Source organism: Camelus bactrianus, chromosome 20 (genome assembly GCF_048773025.1).
Source record: "Camelus bactrianus isolate YW-2024 breed Bactrian camel chromosome 20, ASM4877302v1, whole genome shotgun sequence".
NCBI classification, from domain to species: domain Eukaryota; kingdom Metazoa; phylum Chordata; class Mammalia; order Artiodactyla; family Camelidae; genus Camelus; species Camelus bactrianus.
Genome location: NC_133558.1, coordinates 39464028 through 39482229, shown reverse-complemented (window position 1 = coordinate 39482229; position 18202 = coordinate 39464028). Strand labels below are relative to the sequence as shown.

General features: G+C 51.1%; 1 protein-coding gene across 1 annotated transcript in view; it reads right to left on the bottom strand.

The window, feature by feature from the left end:
• Nucleotides 1-18202, bottom strand: part of KHDRBS2 (KH RNA binding domain containing, signal transduction associated 2) — a 644953-nt gene that overhangs the window by 36888 nt on the left and 589863 nt on the right. The window contains exons 16-18 of the mRNA XM_074348987.1: nt 15909-15996; nt 6479-6645; nt 3497-3621 (exon numbers count right to left, since the gene is read on the bottom strand). The gene's annotated coding sequence lies outside the window, so the exon portion shown is untranslated. The remainder of the gene's footprint in view (nt 1-3496; nt 3622-6478; nt 6646-15908; nt 15997-18202) is intronic.

The window sequence follows — 18202 nt, the reverse complement described above, 5'->3', positions numbered from 1 at the left end:
TGAATTCACAATGCTCTGCGACCATCACCACTGTCTGGTTTCAGACTATTTCTTTTTTCAAAATAAAACCCTGTATCCAAAGCACACACGCCCGCCCCTCCCTCCCCCAGCCCCTGATAGGCCTAATCCCCTTTCTGTCTCTGTGTCTTTACCTCTCCTGGACGTTCCCTATTGATGAAATCATACAAACTGGCTGCTTGTGTCCACCACATATCTTAACTGGGGACTGGTCAATTTTGTTTGTTTGTTTTACTTGAAATAGCATTTTTGTTATTTGAATGGGAAATCCCGGTGGATAAAAGATGAGACGTACAGAATGCAGCCCTTTTAGTAACTCTGTGCAGCATCTCGGGGAGGCACTGCTGTTCTAAGTGAGAAACCAGAGGCAGAAGGGAGATGCTTGGCTCTTCCTGTGGCAAAACCAAACCAAACCAAACCAGAAAACCAACAAAGGCCAAGAAAGACAGCTGGAAAGACAAACCACAACCTGGATAAGCAGTCCTCATGACCCGAGGTCAGAAACAGGCTTCACATCCCTGTGGTCCAAAAACTCTCAAAACCCGGTGTTCTAAACAGAAACAGAACACACACAGGCAGCTCCAACGAGAGGCAGCGCAGGTGGCCAGTGTGTGTCAGACGTGCTCGGCCTCTCAGGTGAGGACACGGGCAGACGGACACACTGTGGGGCAGCACTGGTCACCATCACACTGGCAGATCTTTGGCCTGGTGACAACCAGCCCTGGTGACGATGTGAGCAGGCAGAGGCCCCAGCAGGTCCCCTGGAGAGAAGAGTGAACAGACACTCCTCTCCCAGGGGTCAGGGTGCAGGATGCATCAAAGGGCCACAGGTGCATCCCTTCCCCAGCGGCGCTGGTCCTTAGTGTTGACCCCATTAACATTCATGCACAATTTTTCAAAGATGTCTTTTCAAGGGTGTTCTTTGCAGTCCTGTTAGAACTAGTAGAGAACTGGAAGCAACACTAATGTTCATGGAGATGGGGTGGGATCCATCAGTGCTGGTTCACACGGACGAATGAATGCTGTGCAGCTGGGAAAGTGGGTGCGTGGTCTCTACCTGATGTCAGGGGAGCCCTCACATTGGATGCTTGTGAATCCACTGTCTGCATCCAGGATGCCATCTCTATGACCATATATGTGTCAAATTATAACAGATGTAAATGAATCCTGTGGTGTGTGAGAGACAGAGACAGAAAGAGACAGAACAACAAGCCATTCATGACGGTCACCTCTGCATGTGGGATTTGCAAATCTCTATCCTTCTCCTTTAGGCATTCTTCCAATTTTTTATAATGAGCCTGTACTGTTTTACTAATTCTAAAGGATTAAAACCATATGTTAACTGGGATCTATTCATTTTTATTCTATGGCGCAATTAAAGTTTACTGTTTCTATTCTAAAGTATTTGTTACAAGGATGACAAGCATTTATGAGAGTAAAATGATAAATTCTAAAGAATTAAGAATCAGGTAAAGAATAAAACATTTTGGTGACTCAGTCACAGGCCAGCTAGGTGGCAGCCCATGGCAGGGTGGGGACCGTTTTCTCCAGGATTTTGTCTACATTCCAATAGAGGTGAGGAAAAACTCCAAGACTTGTACACTGAAAACCACAACAGCTTGTTGGAGTAATTAAGAAAGACCTCAATTCACAGGAAACAATCCCATAGTCATGGAGCAGACGGCTTAATTCTACCAAGACGGCAATATTCCAAGAATAGATCTAAAGTTTCAAAGAATCCTTCCCCAAATCCCAGGCAGTGACTTGCAGAAATTGACAACCGATCTACACTTCATGTGGAAAAGGCAAGGGGCTCAGAATAGATCAGGGAATCTCAAAAACGAAGAATCAAGTTCCAGGTATGGAAAGCCAGGTGGAAAGCCATGGCTGCTGTAAAGACGCTTTCAGCTGAAGATAGCTGAGATTCAATAGATGCAGAACACAAGCCTTCTTGGAGCTCCCGTTAACTGAATAAAAGCAGAAACTTCTGAGACATGACCAGGGCCATCGATTCCATCATCAGGGTGACTTCTGGTCCCAGAAGAGAGACCAAGAGCAAACCTGCCATAAGTCCTTCCTGCAAGGTGCTTTATGACCTTGAAGAAGATGCAAAGATCACACACCTGTGTCCTGGCGAACATTATCACAAACTTTCTTATATCCCCTTGTTTTCCAAAGAACCCACTCATCCTTCTGGAAGAAACCTGTTTGCTCTTCCCATGGAAGCTAATTCTCTCCTTTCCCTTTGCCCTATTAAGTTAGGCAGATTAAAAAAAAAAAAAAAAAAAGCCTTTAACCTTCACCGTTTAACACGATAGTTACTTTTCTGGTTGGCTCCTGCATGTGTATAAATAAACCGTTTCTCTCATTCATCTCCTCTTTACTTCTGTGGGCTCTTTGGGGGGGAGACTCTGGATGATGGGGACCTGCTCTTTTCTCACCTCCTTTAGTGACATCTTTTCATCCATGGTTAAGCCCTAAAATGGCTCATTGGTTTTGAGTCACATTTAGAATATGTATACTTTTGGAGATCCCCTGGGAGGAAAAAAGGGGTTCAATACTGCTGGGAGAATTTACTGGTTGTCCTGGCCAAATACCTAATTAAGACAATATTTGCAAGGATTTTTCTTTTTTTTTTTTTAAGATTCTCACCCTAAAACAAAGATTCTCTGATACCTCGAGGATGATCAAATTGAAAGGCAAAGGAGAACCACAGCTGGCCTAAGAACACCTCCTTACCCCGGCACAGGGACAGAAATCAGACTCAGCAAAAATTAAAATCCATTTACACCATCAACCCTCCCACCCTTCTGTACACTGTCTTCATGTAACCTTCCAGGCGGCCCCCTGGAGAAAGTCCTCACCAAGGATGCAAATGGCCAGCTCCTTTGCCTGGACCTCATGCTCGTTTTCAGAGCTTGGCCCAGTGGGAGGCTGGTCCCCAGGGCCTGAGAGGGGCTACGTGTGAGGCCTCCTCTGCTAAGAGCAACCAGGCTGAAAGGGAACTGTGCGCTCTGAGGGGGAGAGAAGAGAGCAGGTTGAGCCTCTGTGGAAAGATCTCTGAGAGCATCCCAAAGGCACACAGCTCTAAATCTGGACACAGGAACCTTTTGATTGCCATCTTCATTGGAAATCTCTTTGATAGAAAGAAGCAAATTCAAGACGGCGAAGTTGAATGGGCAGGTCAGTCTCTTGTAGTTACACTGAGGAGGTGATGCAATCCTCTGAGGAATTCAAGACAATGATTCATGCCTTACTAACCTCATCTACAGAGAAACAATGTGGCCCTAGAAGTAATTCAATGCCCTCCCACCCTTCTTACTGATACCAGCATGTTCCCTTGCTTCTCCTGTCAGGGCATGGGAGAAAGAACTCTCCTACACTCAAGAAAGAAGAGAACACTTAAATAGTAACTGCCCTACACCCGACAATAGGAAACATGCCCCAGAATTTCTTCTTTAAAAGGCTCACATCCTACCTTAGTCCCTTCTGACGGCAAGAGCTGTGTTCTCCAGGTCCCGAGAAGCAAGTCTTTAAATAAGAACATCCAAGGAAGTGTCTGTAACTTGACGGTGTCTTGCTTTTAATTGTGCTTCTTAACTCCTGTCATAAAATAGGAGATACTTAATTCTTCACCTGCTAAATCTCCCCATCCCCCCACCAGCCCCTCAACATCACAACGCTTTCCTCCTCTGCACGCCCAGCCATTGAAAGTAACTTAGTCCACTAAAACCTCCGCCTGAGCCTGGAAAGGAAAAGGCTAATTGTAGACTAACTGGATATTTTATCCACTCAGATTGGCTTAAAAAAAAAACAAAACAAAACAAGATGGCCACATATTACTTCCAAAAATTCCTTTGCCCAGAATTTAGTCTACAGCCTCCTTAAATATTGACATATCAGGGCAAATCTAAATCTTAAAAGTCTTCTCTACAAATATTAGTACAAACCTGCAGTTCTAAGCAAGTAATCTTTCTTATTCCATCTGCCAGAAACACAATTCAGAGCTTACTGTTTTATAGAAACAGATGATTTTTGTATTACTCAGTTTTACTGACTCATGGCTGAAAGTTTTGGAAAGAAAGCTATTGTATGTATTTGCATTTGTCTGTATTATTATGCATGCCTTTTATTTTGAAGGGGGGAACCCACAATTAAGAACCTAGATAGTATGGGGCAAAGTATTTCTCCTCCCATACACATGCAATTAAATACTATGCAATCAGTCCAGAATGGAAAAAACGTGTTGTAACAGGTCTGCGGGAAAGAGAGAACCTTGTCTTGTATGATCAAACTGGTTACAATTGAAGGAACTTAGTTGTAAGTTTTGTTTCTTTGTTTGTTTTTTAATGAGCCCAATAGTGTACTGATGAAAAATTAGAATTTTTTAAAAATCTGTTAAAATAATGAAGTTTCTCAGATTGTCTTTTTTAATAAGAAACTGCAAAAGACTTCTCTTTGTCCTTTGAGGAACCTGCTTAGGAAACAATGATTGTGTGTCTTGATAAAGTAACTTCCTGTGCTTACTGTTGTCTTTATTGTGTCTTTGATTAGAAAAGAAAATCAAGCTTCCTCAATATTGAAATAGCTGTGTTTTTTATTTTCTGATTTTTTTTAAACAAAACATTACCTTGTATTTTTGTCTTTGAAATCTTTGATTGTCCTTTTGCTTAAATATGTAACTAAGTATTGTATCATAGTGATCTGTAATTGTTTAATCAAATGTTCAGAAAGCTTGACAATTTGGAAAACTCCCCCAAATCAATTTCAAAATTAAGTTTTATTGACTTTGAACTGACTGAGATTGCCCAGAGGGCTCCTGGAAAATCTCAAAGGATTTGTTCTCTCACCTGGTAAAAAGAGAGAGATGCAACTAATTAAGTTTACCTGATATGCAAAATTACATAGAAAACATTGTCAGATAAGAAGTAATGTTTATGAAGGAGGAAGATGGTGGTGGAGCTGCACATTATCCAGGAGGAAATTAGGAAGGAGCAAGAGAAGCTCTGAGCACTTCTGGGCATGTGTGTCCCCTTAATCTCATGAATGGAACACCCTTCAAAGCCTGAGGAGGCCTGAGGGGCAGAGAGGGAGTGGCTGAATTGAAACGAAGCCAGAGCAAAGCCCTGGAGCCCCCACTGCGACCCCCGGCCCTCCTGCAGCGCTGACGGGTGAGCGGGCAGGGGACGGGCCCGCACACCAAGAGGTGGGGTTGCCCCTGTGGGCCCCCGGCTGGATGGTGGGGGGCTGCTCGTGGGCTTCTCCCTGTCTGCGGGCTGAGGCCCAGAGCAGCGGCCCAGGCAGAAGCAGGAGGATTTGGTTGTACTTTTATGATGAAGAAGGTCTTCAAAGAAGCATGTAAGCCATTCACAGAATGGGTCTCTGCAGACATTGTTTGCATAACACGTGCCCACATGATCAAAAACAGGGGAAGAAGCTGCACAGGAGGACAAGCGGAGACTCCCGGGACGCAAAGGCCTTTGTGCACCTGCTTCACGGCTCTGACAGCACCTGTGTGTGAGGGGCTCTGGGGAGGTGATGGGGAGGGAGCGGGGAACAGCCTTGGGTTGTTGGGGGGACGGGGCTGATCCACACCTGTGGGGCCTAAAGCTGAGAACTTATACAGCTTTGGGTGGTGCTTTAAAAAAAAGATAAGAACCAGAATTATGCGTTGGATCTAAGAAGGGGCTGGCCAAGTGAAGGCCCTGTGGTTTTAGCCTCTGTAGCTTCCCAGGAGACCTGCCTTTGGTGGCGAGTCAAACTCAGGGTTTTAATAAGAACACCTTTGCCCTCATGTCTGCTCTGTCCCAGTAGGCAGTGCGACCTTGACCCGGTCACCTCTCCCCTAGTGTGTGACCTTGACCTGGCCACCCCTCCCTTTGGACTCCCCCACACTGGGGTGCATTTGAAGGCCATGCACATGTATAAGAAAAAGAAACAGCTCTGAGGACTTCCTCCCCAGGGAGAGAAGAAAGGCATGAGGTGTTTTAGAGGCTGTACTATATTTAAACGCTGTCTTGACTTACATTCACATTAAACTGCTTACAACCTGCCTAACACATGTCTTAGTTTTATTGTTTCAAAGCTAATCGTGTACCATGAAAAGATACCAGTAAAGTGGAAAACCTCCCATCTGACTGGAGTAGCCCTCCCTTCTGTTGGCTGCAATCCCCCAACCCCACCATGCTCCCCTATATTCCGGCCTGGACTGTGTGTGCCTGTGTGCCAGTGGGAGCATGTGAGTGTGAGCAGACACACTCCTGGGGGTCTCTCTTTCTGGAGCCCTCTTCCCTTCTTAGTTTGTGCTGAATACCCTGACACACAGAAGCCTCAGTGCCCAAGCTACTGTCTTGCTTTGATGGCTTTAGTCCTAGCTCTACTGTGGCCCACCCCCATCAGAATCAAGTCAGCTTCAGGTCCCGCTTGACCCAGGGTCTCATATTATGATGTCAGGAGTTACCTTAGCTCTGCTTTCCACGTTGGCCTCAGTCTTCGGTCAGTTAGCTGCATGTAGTGGTCCCGGCCACCCCCCACAGGGGAGACAGCTTCTCACCCATAATGGTTCTGGTTCAAGTCCAGGCAGAGGTTTCCTGGGACCAAGTCACATGTCCAACCTTGAGCAGGTTACTGAAATGAAAGAGAGGAAATCTGTTAATTGGCCAGATCTAGGTTATATGCTCATTCTTTGATTCTAGTATAATAGAGGGTTTAACTTCCCCCAAACCACATGGACTGAAAAAGGCTGGGTGGGGGAGTGCTTCACAGAAAAAAAAGAAAAAAGACTTACTATTGGAAAAAGTTGAGGAGACAGAGGGGAGGCAGGAAAAGTGGTTCACAGGTGTCCACTCCCCCACCCAGGGCAGTGGAACATCCTGGGAACTGAAGGGGTAAGTTCACCTCACACCTAGTGGGAAACCCAACTCAGAACCACACATACATCAGGGGCTCCTGAGCCTGGAGCCGAGAGCCAGATGGAGTCAGGGCCTGGGGCCAGCAGGGGGGAAACAAGCACAGGCTTTCCTGCTGGGGCTGCAGGCCTGGGAGGCTGAGGTCTGGGCAGAAGCACCGGTGCTCAGGGGTGTGTTGGCGTGGAGCCCAGACAATGGAAGGATAGATCGGGCAGGATGAGGGCCTCTGGGATGTTCTCTGGGGAGACTGTGAGAAATGCGGCATCTCGGTCCCCACCCCTGACTTCCTGCATCAGAATCTGAGTTTTATTCAGATTCCCCAGATGATTTAGTGCTCTGCTCATCTAAAGGCTCACCCTCTTGGCTCTCAGCGCTCACATTCAGGGGTGGTGGCACTCAGGTCTTCAGCCAGACTTTCTGGGGTGCAGTGTGGCCATGCGTGTGAAGGAGATTTAAACATATTCATGATCTTAAAAAAATAATTGCAGAAAACAAAATGGCATCCTTCCCGAAGAAGGAAACAGACCGATAGAAGACGACAGACCGGAACTCAGTCATCATTGTTAGTGGCATTTTTAAGGAAGCCCTGAGGAGTGCCTATAATAATTGACTGAACAGCTGTGTGTACATCAATAATAGCACCTGGTTTACTTAAGATATTGTCCTTTGATAGAAATGCTAATCATTTTTGTGACATAACTTATTCAACATAGTTTCTTAAATGCCATGGGCAAGATATTTGCAATCTGATATTTCATAACCTTTTAGCTGACCTGTCTGGGAGGCAATTTGGCAACATCTCATTATATAAAATATTTTAAAAGAAATATAAAGGGCAACACACAGTACTTTTTGCTTCTGCAGGAATGCTGAGAGAGAGATTTGGTTCAGCAGAATACAAATCATTACAAATAATGCTTCCCAGAAATTCAAGGTATTAATCAAAACAAAGGCAACAAAAATGAAAACAACTGGAGAGTGAATAAACCAAAACATGATGGGTTGAAAACATAATGCATTTGATAGGAAAAATGTACTTATTAAAATATCAAAAATTAAAAAAACCATATTCATAATATTTAATGGAGCCAATATTTCTATTTCTGAAACTGTTACTGAACAAAATCACCAGAGGCAAGGACAGAGAATGTTTTGAATGGAGATGTTCATTGCACTATTACTTATAATCAGAAACTACTGCATACCCACAAATAGGAAAGGGTGGGGTAAAATATGGCATCTTATACATTGACTGTTACGTTACTGTTTGCAAAATTGTTTTAAAAGAAACCTGCAGTCAATGGGCAGGAAATATAGTGATAAACAAAGCAGGCAGTGTCTGCCCTTTTGCAGCGGACATTGTACGGGGGGAGACAGGCAAAAAGCAAATGAACCAACGAGAGGGTTTCAGACTGTGACAAGGACACAGAAGGAAGAAAGGTGGGTGTGGGGACCATTCCTTAGATGGAGAAACAGGGAGCACTTGTCCTAGGAGATAGCATTAAAAGTGAAATCCTAAAGATGTGAGGGAGCCAGCTAAATGAACAGCCAGGAAAAGATGCTGCAGGAAATGGGGACAGGAATTACCAAGACGCTGGGGTTGAGGAGCTTGGCTGTGTGAGGGAAGTAATGGAGAATGTGTGACTGGAGCAGGGTAAGCCAGAAAGAAGTTGGAAGCTTAGGGGGCTGGAGAAGTGCTCATGGCCAAACCCCTCAGGCCTTGTAGGCCATGAGTGAAGTTTGGTTTGTGACCTAAGGGCAGAGTGTTACAAGTGTGCATGGAGAGGGTGATATCAGTAAGACGGCAGACTAGGAGGTCCCAGCCCTCATTCCCCCATAGAAACAGCAATCTGACCAACACCTGCAGACAAAAATACCTTCATGAGAGCTCTGGAGTCCAGTTGGGAGGTGACAGCACCCCAGCGGACCACAGAATGCAAGATGAGCATTTTGAAAGGATAGAAAGAGCAGTGTCACTGTGCTTGCATCACCCCTCCCTGAGGCTCACAAAACTCAGAGCCGAGGAGATGCCCCAGCCCACAACCTCTCCTGCAGGATAAAAAAGTTGACAAACCCTTAGCAAGATTAAGAGAAAAAGAGAAGACTTAAATAAATAAATAGTAAATGAAAGAGAAGGCATTACAACAGATGCTGCAGAAGTTTTTTTTTTTTTAAGTAATAGAAAATATCATGAACAATGAAATGCCAATAAATTGGACGACCTAGAAGAAGTGGATAATTCCCTAGAAGCACACAACCTGCCAAGATGGAATCAAGTATAAATTGAAAGTTTGAACAGACCAATAATAAATAAAAAGATGGAATCAGTAATCAAACACCTTCCAACAGAGAAAAACTCAGAACCAGCTGTCTTTACAGGGAATTCTACCAAACATTTAAAAAAGAATTAATACCAATCCTTCTTAAACTCTTGCAAAAAATGCATTTTGGAAGAAAGAGCACTTCCAAACTCATTTTATGAAGCCAGCATTACCCTGACACTAAAGTCAGATGAAAAATTAGGAACAGAGCCACCTTATGATCCAGCAATCCCACTTTTGTGGATGCACACAAGGAATTGAAATCTGGGTCTCAAAGAGAGATCTATTCACTGCAGCATTGTTCACAACAGCCGGAACATGGAAGCAAACTAAACGTGCACAGACATTGATCAATGGGTAAAGAAAAGGTGGTATATACACAAAATGGAATATTATTCACCCTTCAAAAAGACATCCTGCCATTTGCAACACCATGAACCAGGAGGACATTATGCTAAGTGAAGTAAGCTAGACACAAAAGGACAAATTCTCCAAAATACTACTTATATGAGGAATCTAAAATAGTCAAATTCATAGACAGGAGTAGAAGTTTAGTGGTCAGGCCTGGGGATGGGGGAACAGGAAGGTGATGGTCAAATGTTCAAGGTTTCAGTTTCGCAGGATGAATGAGTTCTGGAGTTCTGCGGGGCATGGTGCCTGTAGTTAATAATGCCATATTATGTACTCAAATCTTGGCCAAGAAGTAGACCTTCTGTTAAGGGTTCTCATCACAATGCTGAATGAAGAGGGTGGAGGAGACTGGCACGTGATGGATGTGTTTATGGCACAGAATGCAGTGCTGGCTTCACACACGCGCACACATCTCCAGAGTCAGAGTCGTGTACATTCAATAGGTACAGCTTTTTTTTTTTTTTTTTTGTCAATTATAGGTCAATATATTGGTTGAAAAAAAAGCGACTGGAACCTGACCTGGTCTAGGGAGCTGAAGGCCTCATGGACAAGGCCATTGGGACACATTTATAATCCACAGTATGTGACATTCAGTGAGCAGAGCTGGCAGAGAATAATACAAACGGTGTCATTTTGACTACGTAAGAAATAGGAAACATACAAAAATGTTCCAGCGGTTACCTCCGGGGGGTGGGGTTACCGGTGATTTTTGCTTGTTTTTCTTGAGGTTTCTGTATGTCTTGCACACAGGAAAAACAATGCAGGTGATTTCAGAGTCTGTACCTGTATTAGCCACGGTGATTAGTTACAAATGACAGGATCCACTTTCTGTGGTCTGAGCAGAGGGGTTAAGACTCAGATTCCAGGACTACCAGGGACCAAGAGTGGATGCTCCATAGCCAGGGACAACCAACTGGCCAGTCACCTAACCCAACCTGTGTCTGTTGCCATGGAAACCCCACTGTCTGTGATGCTCAGGCCCAGACACCGTGGCTGCTGCTGTGGGAGAACCAGCCCCCTTGCTCCCTGCCTGCCAGGAGCCCCGTCCCTGCACCGCCCCGTGTTGCTTGCTCCCAGCTTTTGGATCTCAGGCAGGCACCTGTCCAGGGCAGCCGAGGCCACCTGCCGAGCCCGGGCTGCCCGGGGTCTGGGAAATGCAGCTTTCAGGTTCCCAGAGACTAACACACACACGGCATGGAAGGAGGGGGTGGCGCACATGTTGAACGAGTCAGTCTGCAGGATCCCGCACAGAAGTGAGACAAGGGTGACAAACAATCACGCGCACCTTGACCTTCCGAAGTCCACATGGTGGCTCAAGTGTCCGTGGTCTTACGATGAGGGTGGCAGGAGGCTCGCTCTCATTCCAGGGAGCGCTGGCTATCGGAGCGCCCGGCCCTGGGCTCCCCTCACATGAACTGCCAGCACCTCTCTGCCTGGGGTCTTCTCTTGCTCCCAGAGACCCCTGGCCACCTGTGCGGCAGCTGAAGTGTGGAGGCTTACCCTCCCCTGGGGGCAGACACAGCCAGGACACAAACCTCCTCTCTGCACTGGCTCCCGGGCTCCCGGGTGGACCATTGTCCCCTGCCTGCAGTGGGGGCTCCTGCAGTGGAGGAGGTCCTGCAGTGGGGAAATCCTGCAGCAAGGAACCCTGCAGTGGTGAGGGGATCCTGCAGCGGGGCTGCGCCGTGGCGGACAGCATGATGACAGCCATACTGAGGCACCTTCTCTTCCTCTTCTCACCTCCCTACCCCCTTGCCTTCATCTCCCACAGAAACTCCTCGTGCCAGAAGCCTCATCTCCAGGTGGGTCTGGGGCAGCCCAGACTAAGGCACCTCTGGCCCCAGCGTGAGCACGTGCAAAGCCTTGTCCTGCTCCGGCTGGGGTCAGTGCCCTGGACGTGAGCTAACAGGTGTGAGGCTGCTTCCATGACCTCACACCCATTCACACCAGTATGGAAAGTCATCCTGTTCCTGGTTCTCCTCCTGGCAGGAAGCCAGAGGGCTCGGAGCTGCTCCCGCCGCCTGCTACCGGGGCCACGCTGATGCCGCAACCACGCACGCACAGGCGTCTGCTGCCTGAGTCCTACTCACCCCGTCTCCGTGTCCTGCGCTGCTCCTTCTGTCCTAGGACCGGCAAGGATGTGCCACGGGTTACAGGGCGTCCTTGGAATGTGCTGTCTTTTGTTTATATGTGACTTGGCTGTCAGCAGGTGAAGTGAGCTCACACAACACACGTTCCCTGGAGCCTGCTCGGGGCCAGGCGCTGTGCTGGGCTCCTGCATGCGGGGCTGCCTCACCCACTAGGGAAGTCACCCTTCCCTCTGTGCACCCAGGCCTGCCCACGAGCGCTGCCCAGGGGAGGCAGCTCACAGCCTCACAGTGCACCCTCAGGCAGGTGCTGGGAGAAGCGGCTTCCTTGATCAGCCCCGCTGGGCAGGTGTCCACCTTGTCTCCTTCCACATTCTTGGGGTTAATTGTTCCTGTCACCCCCAGTCCACCGAAGAGGAAATTGAGGCACCTAGAGTGGAGTGACATTCTGGGGTCACTTGGCAGGCAGTCAGGGGCGGGGCTGGGCAGGGACCAGGAAGGTCTGCCCAGGGTCCATCCGTGCTCCCTGGTGTGTCCTGGCCTCTCACACAGGACGTCCCAGAATGATGGGGCTCCTGGCACTGCTGTGTTACTGGGCCTCAGACACTGATCCAGGGCCCCCACCAGCCTTGGCACCCGAGACCTGCAGTGCCCCTGACAGACCCGTGTCCCTATACAGGACGACAGAGGCCACAAACAGACAAAGACAAGGTCACCTCCACAGCCCGTTGGGGTGGACAGATGTGCAGGAGGAGTCGCGTGTTCCTGGTCCGTCGCATCATGGCTCCCGGCAGCAAACACTTATTGTCGTGGGCTCTGGGGGCCAGGAGCAGACAGGGCTGGGTGGTTCTGACTCAGGGCCCCCATGAGGCTGCGGTCAGGCTATCAGCTGGGGCTGCACCACCCGAGGGGCCGGGGAGGCTCGGCTCACTCCTGTGGCTGGTGGAGGAGGCGCAAGGTCCTCACACGTGGGGCCCTCACAGGACAGGGCAGGACAGCCCACAGGACAGGGCCGCAGGCTTCCTCCAGGGTGCGAGGTCAAGATGGAGTTAAGAAATACACACACAATGCACGCACGCACTGCCCGCTCTTTCCTGTCACAGCTGTGATCAAATGCAGAAGGAAAACACAGAGCAGGAGCCCTCCACGCTGCCCCAGGGCACTCCTCCTCACCGGTCTGTGCTGGCTTTTGCTTTGGGAAGTCCAGCTGACATTGTCACTGGGCCGATCTTGTCACTGCCCTGGGGCAGGAGGACCCCACTCTGGCCCCTGTCACCTGCCAGTGTCCGGGCGGCATGGCCAGGTCGGCGAGCACTGGTGCCCACCTGGAACTCTGGGAGGGGGTCCGGCTCCCTCCGGACAAGGGGTTTACACTCAGGCAACTGGGAGCCACTGGCTGTTCGCTCATTCGCTGCTGGTGAGACCGAGGGGGCGGCTGGGCGATGCCAGAAGTCCAGGCTCACCCACCTGTGACAACGGGCCTGGGTCTTAGAGGGGAACTCTGTCCCCCTTTTTAAAAACAATAATTTGCCACTCTGTTGAAAAATTGTTTTCTTTTTCCATTAAAAATTGTGGATGCACACACAGGAGACGTACAAAACTCACCTACATAGGTGTGTGTGCGTGTGTGTTGTCAACAGTTTGAAGACCCACCGTCGTCACTGCTCGAGTCAGTAAATGAGAACAGCCCTCTCCCAGGGGGGCCTGGCCTCAGCGACAGTCCTGTCCCTGCTTCGCCTCATCGTCTGACTCCCCGGCGGGCACCTCTCGGCCCAGGCACTGGGCTTTTCTGTTCCACTTCCTTCAGACAGATTGTGACACGTGCCCTCTTTGGGGACTGGCCATCTGGATGACTTGCTCTGACGCCGTGGGTGGTGAGTGTCCCTTGTGTGGATGGGCCACGTTCATCCACTCCCCTAAGACACGCTGGGCCTGTCCTAGTTCGGGGCCCAGGACTCACTGCCCGGCCGTGCCCCACGTTTCACTGGTGTCTACGCCCAGGAGCAGAACTTCTGGGTAAGAGGGGGCCCTCCCCTTCCTGGCCAAGAACAGCATCCTCCCTAAAAACGGAGCAGGTGTGTGCCAGGCCCCGTGCCGAGCCGGGAGGAGGGGAGCCGCCGTCCGGCCACTGCTCAGGGGCATCTGAGCCACCGCCAACGCCTGCGCCATGCTGAGGGGGAGGGCGGCCGCTTTGAGAACGGGGAACTGGGGGGGCCTGGCTGATGCCCCCACTGCCCACCGCGCCCCGCGTCAGGAGCACAGTTTCTGAGCAGCAGCTGCGTCGAGCATCAGGCAGGAGGGAGAGGGTGTGCAGAGACGTCAAGGCCGGAGGGGCCGCCCCGACCCAGGTTCGCTGCCCAGGAGGCCTGGATGGCAGAAGTTCATCTTCCTACAGTGCTGGGGGCGGGAGGCCCAAGCAATGTCCAGTAAGGTCGCTTTCTGGTGATGACTGTCCTTCCGGCCGCCAGCTGGCCGCATCCTTGCTGTGTCCACATGTGGCGGGGAGCCAGCTCTGGGGACTTGCTCTCATGTAAGGACACCAGACCAACCGGGTAGGGCCACCCTCGGGACTTTGCTCAACCTTTGCACCTCCAAGCACTGCCACACGGGGGGACCTCAACCTGTGAATCTGGGTGACACAAATGCCAGTCTGTAAAGGTGAGGGGAGTCTGAGGACCTGGAGCAGTTGGGGGCGAGGGTGAGGCGGTGTTCGGGTACCGCTAAACGCAGTGGTTTAAAGCAGTCCTCACTCACTCCCGCAGCATGGCACGGTGCGGGCAGGCCCGGGGTGCGGCTCCTCTTTGCTGCCCGGGGCCTCGGCGGACACCTTGCGCACAGGGGCCGTCATCCGGGGCTCAGCTGGGCTGGAGGCAGGGCCTCGGCCTCCGTGTGGCTGCTGGGCTTCCTCACAGCCCGGGGGCTGGCTTCCAAGAGCGAGAAACCAAAAGCTGCCATTCCGTCGTTTGCAGGTTGGGTCTGACCCTGGCAGGAGTGTCATTTGTCTCATTGTGGAAGTCAGGGCCCAGGTGCAGCTGCTGGCCACTCACATCCCAGACCTTATCTTTTTTTTTTTTTAAATAAAAATCCCATGAATTTAAGGTGTGCAACATAAAATTTTGGTGAGAACATACACAGTAAAATGATTACTGCCGGCAAGCTAATTAGCACAGCCGCCGCCTCATCTGTGTCTCACTTTGTGCGGTGGGGGCACCTCAAGTCTACTCTCCTGGCGAATGTCCCCGACATGGTACAGTGCCATTAACTGTGGTCATCCTGCTGCACCTGCATCCGCAGACACACTCACCCTCCAGAACTGTCACTTTTGCCCCAGGGCCACCTCTCCCCATTTCTCTGTTACGGCAGCTGGGCCCGACCCTCAGCAGGACAGCAGCCTAGGAGGGGACACTTCTAGTGGCCCCCACATGTCAGGCTGCTCCCAGGACCACAGCTGTCTGAGGTTTCCAGCCCTCTCTTCCATGGGTGACAGCCAAGCCCAGCTCCAGCCCACTCTCCCCTCTGGACACTTCTCTGGAAGTCCAACATGTGAAGATGGTCCCAACTAAATGAGTCAGGAGCTGACATCTTCCCGGGCGCCACTCCCACTGTCCCCCAAAGATGCAGCTTGTGTGTAAATACACTGCCCTGACTCTTTCCCTGCTGACACCTGCAGATTCTCATCAAGTAACTCAGGGAACAGGGCATCTCACATGTGGTGTCAGTTGGTTATTACTGGAAAGATGAGTTTGGAACTGACAACTTCCCTGCTAAGCTAAGTGTAGAAGCTTAATTTGAAAACCAATGAAACCCCACTCACAGCGTGAAGGCAGGACTTGGTCAAGCTGGTCTTGAGCCCTCAGTTTGGGGAGACAGATATTTAGAACCTTACGGGTGTCTGGTCCTGTCCATGTAATTTTTATATCTCCTCCACCCTAGAGGAGCCTGTGATTTCATGGGGAAAAGGAATTCTAATCTATATTAAAATACTGAACTTGTTGACGATGTTAAAAAGGTCTACTTGTTCTTCATTTGTTTATTCTATAAACAATGTCTGCAAAGTGTCTCACAGGCTGGTGTGAAATAGATTATGTTAGTAGGAAGAGTGAGGTTCAGAAAGGCCAGCAGGTCAGGGGACAACTGCCATTGAAAAGGCAGTTTCTACTCACCGGACTGGAGGCGGGATGGCACCACGCGGGGAAGCCGGGGCCAGGAGCCGAGGGGCAGGGAGCCGTGGACAGGGCCGTCACGGGGTTTCTGCAGGAGGGAAGGGCGAGGCAGGTGAGCAGGCTGAGGACTGGCTGGTTAAGTAACTTCATGGGCTCCGGGGGGGAGAGGTGGCCCCAAGGGTCTGGACCTGACTCTGGGCGCGTCGGGCAGGTGGACAGCGAGCGGCTCAGTGTGAGTCCGAGTCCAGTGGAGAAGGTGGGGGGTTAGACCTAGAAGGAGGACCCCTCCTGGGGTGGGAGGGCCCACAAAGGAGGCGGGAGGCCAAGTCCAGGTGACTGAGAGCAGGGAGTGTCCCGCACAGGCCTGCAGGGCGGATGAAGGCATCCAGGCTACAGAAGGAAGAAACACGGTCCATACAAGGGCTCAGCTCAGATGTTCCCTGCCTGCACAGTGAACAGGGACCTCCTTCACAGTCCCTGGAGCAGAGGGCAGACGACGGCTCCCAATCCACCAGGGCACGGGCTACGGTGGTGGCCAGATGCTGGCATCACACTGCAGCCCCGACCTCTGCCCCTCCCGCCCCTGCCACCGCCTGCCCTGTGTTTCCTGCCTCACCTGGGGGGCTGCCCTGTCTCGCTTCCTGTTAGGGGAAGCCCATTCATTCTTCTACACCCTCATTCATCATATACGTGGGTCCTGCTCAGTGCCAGGTCCCGGCTAGATGACAGCTCATCCTTGGAGACACAGCTCAGACCTCACCTCCTCCATGAAGCCCTTCTGGGTTCCCACACCCTCCTGCAGGCCCTCTGGCCTCACCTGGGACCCCCATGGCTGTGATCTCCCTTCGATTACCTCTTCAGTTTGTGAGCTCTGTGAGCGCCCTGGGCCCAATAGGGAAAGGGACTCAGAAAAATGTGACCGAAAGGGAGAATGTTACTAGTTCTCTATCACAGACAAGGACACTGAGCAGCAAGAGGGCAGTGGCCACCCAAGGCCACAGAGCAGGGTCTTGGTGAGCCTTCCCGTGGCCCTGTTACTGGTTCTCTGTTACAAATGAGGACCCTGAGGCACAAAGAGGGAGCGGGAACCTGCTAGAACCTCGGCCCCATGGCCGGTGTCCTTTATGACCGACCAGCAGGGGTGGGGGCCTGGCATGGACATTAAAGCAGCCTGACCCCCCGGTGCCCCTTCAGATGCAGAGTCATCCTCAGGAAACACCCTTCAACACCTACTCCACACCCCTGGGATGGGGCCCTCATTGCTGCTCCTGGAAGCTGGCTGGGCCTCCCTGTGGATTGGCCCGGGACAGCCCAGGAGAGGCTTGGGGCAGGCAAAGAGCCCCTGAGGGTCCCTGTCTGCAGCTGAGCAGCTCTGGCCCCCCGGCTGTCCCTGGGAGAGGCCTGATGACAGGAGGTGTCAGCCATGCAGCCAGACATGCTGTGGAGATGAGGAAATGAGGGGCACCATGCAGGTACATGCAGATGTTCAGGTATTCACTCAACAAACACCGATTCAGGCCTTGCAGTGTGGCCTGGGCCCGGGCCTGGGCCTGGGTGTCCAGCAGTGAATACAACCAACCCCTTGAGCCCCCTGGGAAAGCAGCGCTCAGAGAAACGGGCCCCCAGCGCCCCCACCCTGCTCCCCACGAACAATCACACTGAGAGGAGGCTGCGGCCGTGGGTCCCAGTGGAGGGTGAAGGGAGGGGGGGACACCCAGAGTGGGCACTGACCACGAGCCTGGACCCTGACAGCCTGGTCTCTGTGATCTGGGGCGGTCACCTCACCTCTCTGTGCCTCAGTTTCCTCATCTGTAGAAAGGGGGTGATAACACCTGTTCCTGCCCCATAGGTTTCCACGAGGGGTCATGAGCTTCTCCTCCTAAGGCGTGTGGGACAGTGTCTGGCCATGGGCCAGGCTCCCGCTCACCTCACAGCAGTCTGTCCCACGTTAAAGATGGGAAAGCCAAGGCTGAGGGGGTTATGGGACCAGCCCGGACTCGCCCCCTCCTCATGCTCTGCTGACGTCCCCTCAGTGCCCAGCTCCCCTGCGTCCATGTCATCTCTGTCCCCCAAATCCACCCGGCAGAGTAGGTGCTAAGAATCTCTGAGCGAATCAGAGCATGACTGGGGACACACCCCCTCCCCACCTTGGGCTCTCGGGCTCCCCCACACCATTCAGGAGGCCCAGCCTATCCATCACCGCACTTCCACTCAACATGGAGAAGGTGTGGGGCCAAGGGCCAGAGGGCGCCGGGATAACCCAGGGTGGGGGGGTGCCAGGCGGTCAGGGGGAG